Raw genomic sequence first — 4,802 nt, forward strand, 5'->3', positions numbered from 1 at the left:
ATAGATAGATAGATAGATAGATAGATAGATAGATAGATAGATAGATAAGTAAATGAAAAAGAAAGTAAGGAAGATATGGAGAATATTTTGACTATCAGAGATTTTGATATATTTGTGTTTATGTTAGTAATATGTGTTATCTATGTATTTATGAAATGCAAATTAATCTTTCTCTTAGAGAAGGAAATAAAAAGGCTGAAAGAAAGCATTTCTGCTTCTTAGGTTATCAGAAAAAGTGAAGCATTTCTTGAAATAATGGAATAAGTGCTTCAAGGAAGAAACACAAGAAAAGAAAAACAATGAAGAAACAAGAGTGGTTCCCCATCTCTTCCAGGATTACATACACAATGCTTTGTTTGGCATTCAAAGCCTCTCAACCCCTAACCCCCTTCTACCTTTCCAGTTCTTATACTTTACTCCCTAACACTGCTCTTTAATCCAGTGATATTGGCCTCCTGGCTATTCCAACAACAAGACACTCTATCTCTCAGCTCTGAGCATTTTCTCTGGCTTCCCCCCATGCCTGGAATCCTCTCCCTTCTCATTTTTTACCTATTGGCATCCCTAGCTTCCTGTGTATCCCAGATGAAAGCCTACCTTCTACAGGAAGCCTTTTTCAACTCATCTTAATTCTAATGCCTTTCCTCTGTTAATTATCCTATTTATTCTGTATATAGTCTGTTTTGTACATATTTGTGTTATCTTCTTCATTAGATTATAATCTTCTTAGAACAGGGATTATTTTTTGCCTCTTTTTGTATCTTCAGTACATAGTATAATGCCCAGCACATATGCAGTGCCTGGCATATAGTAGGTATTTAATAAGTGTTTATTGACTAACTGACTGACAAAGATGTAAAGAAGTAGAGGGAAAGTCTAATCTGTGTTGAGACTGAAGAGGGAGGAAAAATATGACACTGAAAGGAAAGGAAGAAGAACCACTGAATATTTAGAGTTATGTAATTACTTAATGAAGTTAGAGGACTAGAATTATCTTAGGCAGAAGCAGTATCTTGTGATACAAAAGATTACAATGTGATTCCACAGGCACCGCCAGATGGAAGGTGATCTGCTAATTGTCAGAAGAAGAGACAAATAGTGGTCTATGCTGAGAAATAATAGAGAAATTATTTTTCAAATAATAATTATTAGTATAAATAAAAGAGAGATCTTCTCTCTGTCTTTTCAGGTCCTTTACTAAACTAGGCCAAGATGGAGAGGATCCTTAGTCTTTTCAAACCTGACAACCACTATCCCACTTAGAAATCTAGGAAAGCATTGCTAAAGGTTATTGAGATCTTGAACAAAAAACAAAAAATCTTGAACAAAATGGAAAACTTTGGAGGTATAGATGGTGTTCTCATTAGTAATAATCAATAATGATTGTAATGATCATGTAATCATGATACATAACAATGGGTTTGGAAAAGGACAGGTTTAGAAAATAAATAGCAAAGAAGATGGTATCTAAGGGTAGAATTTAGCTTTCTGGACCTCATTTAAAATACAGAAATAATTGACTACTGGTCAGGGTGCAGAGCACCTAAGAAGTGTTGGAAGAAAAAAAAATTGCCTGTAGTCTTGCTACCCTAATTAAGAGAGCTGCAAACTGAAAACTACGGGAAGTGGAGAAAACTGCTCAAATAGATGAGCAAGTCAAGTAACAGAGAGAGGAGTAAATCCCACATAAGACTAGCAGAAAAAATCACTAATTGTCATTGTCATTGTTGTTGTTATTTACTTCATTTACAGAGGACCATGACATCAAATTCATAGAACAAAATATATAAGAAGGTAGCTTCTAAAGAGAGTCACCCAAAACCCAGGGCAATGTCAGGTGTTTATGCATGACTGCACAAAGTCTAGGTAACAAGCACCTAAAGATTATAATGCAAATTTAATCACATAAGTATCACTGAGACTTGTTGGAATATGGACTTTAAATTAAATACCCTATTTGAAAAGAGCAGAAGAGGTAAGAGTAGGGGAGAAAGGTAGAGTAGTATTGCATATTGGAAAGGTGTACACATGTGAGGAAGGGCAGAAAAGGAAATATGCATGAGTGCAGTGCCTACTATGTACTAGGCACTGTGTTGAGCACTTTCTTCTTTTTTTTTTTCTTTTGTCAAATATTAGCATTGGGGAAATGGTGAAGGGAATGATGTTGCAGAGATGTATTACCTATGACTTGGATAGAATAAGGAATTAGATACAGGGTTTTGGAAACTGATCATAAACCTGTTGTAAACATATGACATAATGATAATGGAAGACTTAAGTTATCCAGATATTTTTAAGAGCTCTTCCTACCCTCTTTGTCCCTCTCCCCTTATCCCTTTTTCTCTGTCTGTGTCTCTATCTCTGTATATCCCTTTCTATTTGTGTGTTCCTCTGTCTGTCCCCCTCCTTCTCTCCTTCCCTTTCTTTTTCAAAGAAAGCAGCTGAAAAATTCTGACTTGCTTAATGATAACTTCATCCCTTCAAAGATGAAAGAAATTACTAGGGAACTATTCTAGACTTGATCTTAACCAACAAGGAAGAAATGGTACTAAAGCATAAAAGACAGAAAGCTTAAAGAAAGTGACCAAGGCACCATGATAGGATTCACAGACTACCATAAAATCTGAAATGGGAGGGTCCTTAGAGGTCATCTAAATTGAACTCATTCTCTAACAAGAACTTCCTTTACAAAAATCTCTTACAAGTGGTCATCTGACTTTTCCTTAAAGAATTCCAGTGAGAGGGAATTTACTATCTCCTGAGGCAGTCCATTTAATACAGAGATAGCTTTAATGGCTAGGAAGATTTTCCTTACTTCAAGCTTAAATTTGCTTCTTTGTAACTTTCACACATTTCTCCTGAATTAACCGAGGGGGACATTTCTGCTCCCTATTATTTACGGCAGATTGTTCAGATATTTGAAGATAATGATTATGCTTCCTTCCCCCAAGTATTTTCTTATAAAAACTAAACAAACTATCCTTCAAACCATCCTCATATGGCATAATCTCAAGGCCCTTCACCATTAAAGGTATCTTCCTCTGGACCATGCTTTCTAAAATGTGGTACCCAGAACTGAACACAATACTCAATATGTGATCTGACCAGAGTAGAGTACAATAAGATTATCACCACTCTCATCTTAGGCACCATGCTTTTCAATAGAATGGAAATTACATTAGCTTTCTTGGTTGCCATATAATATTGCTGACTCGTATTGACTCTTCAACCTATAACCATCCCTTCCACATTATGACTTTCCCCATTGCAGTTTCAACATTTCACAAGTCAGTATAAGAAACTGAATGGGAATTTGGGGTGGGGCTGGTTTGTGGAAGTTATAAGCAACATTCAAAGGTCAGCAGATGACATAGAGCCTATGACCAAATATTTAACTGAAATTTTATAATAAGGTACTGTACCTATAAAATTAAAAAAAAAATATCGACCTTCTCTGATATTTTTATATGGATTTTTCAGATCATGGGGTGCCATGCCCCTAATTTGGCAATGTGGAAGGGATAACTTAAATCTCTACATTTCTTTCAGACAAACTACCTTCTCATCACATTGCCTTCATTTTGTACTAGTTAAGTTGATTTTTTTTTACCTAAATGTAATACTTTATATTTATCCCCATTAAATGACATCTTATCAGGTTCAGCACAACATTCTAACCTGTCAAGATCTTTTATGATCCTGAATGATCCAATGTTTTAGATAGCTCTCCTAGCTCTGTACCATCTGAAAAATCTGCTAAACATTGCCTTCCACACCACCTTTAGATAAGTCACTGATTAAAAAAAAAAAAAAATGTTGAGCATTACAAGGCTAAGCACATATCCCTTGGATTCTCCACTGCAGATTTCTTTCCATGGGGATATTTTGGTCTGATCAATGAGTTCTAAATTTACCTACCATCACATTTCTCCATCTCTTCCACAGGAATAGCAAAAAAAACAAACGAACAAACAAACAAATGAACAAAAAACTTTGTCAAATACTTTTATAAAAGAAATATAAACTATCTATAGCATTCTTATGACCTACCAGTCTGACATCCCTTTCAAGAATAGGAAAAGGGGCCATTTTTCACCTCTCCAGACATCATGGTGGAAGCTTGGCTGTCATCTCTTTATTATGTCCTCCCATAAAACTTTCAGAATTAGGAGGTTCCTTGCAAAGAAGTAGAGACAAAATCATTCCATTCCTCATTTGATTCAAATGAAAATTTGCAATAAAACCAGATAACATGAAAATATAAGACACTGGAGAAGGAATAGATTGAGTTTATAAAGAATATCCTATGATGATGTACATATTTATTCTATACCAAATTCAAACTTTATACAATGTCTTCCATCATTTCTGATAAAAAGTAAATGGCACTTCCCTCCCATTTTGGAAACTGTCTGCTAAGATGCAGACATTTTTAAATGTAGCAAAGACTGTCCTCCACAGGTGCTTAGGGTGTCATTAAGTGGCTCAAAGTACAACAGAATAGTCATCACTAGCCTCTGCACTCCAAATGACTGCCAACTCCACTTCAGCTTGCAGAAGGAAAAGACTCTTGGAAGAAGCTGACATGAGAGGATCTGAGAGTCTCCATATCATGTCCCTGTTATTAGCTTGCTACACTAGAGACATTGGGGAACTTCCCTTAAGTGAGATCTAGGACTCTTTTGGTTGAGCTGTTACCTCACTTCCAATGGGTGAGCTCCTTCACTCTGTATTATCTAGTATATGTTCTCATACGTATACTTCCTATGATTTCTATTTTTTGCTATTTGACTTGGATAAAT

General features: G+C 35.6%; 1 pseudogene; it reads left to right on the plus strand.

Moving 5' to 3' along the window:
- Positions 1-4,140: 4,140 nt before the first annotated feature.
- Positions 4,141-4,296, plus strand: LOC114031712 (annotated as a pseudogene).
- Positions 4,297-4,802: the final 506 nt, after the last annotated feature.

The sequence above is a fragment of the Vombatus ursinus genome, unplaced genomic scaffold, assembly GCF_900497805.2.
Source record: "Vombatus ursinus unplaced genomic scaffold, bare-nosed wombat genome assembly UNPS02015255.1, whole genome shotgun sequence".
Classification (NCBI taxonomy): Eukaryota; Metazoa; Chordata; class Mammalia; order Diprotodontia; family Vombatidae; genus Vombatus; species Vombatus ursinus.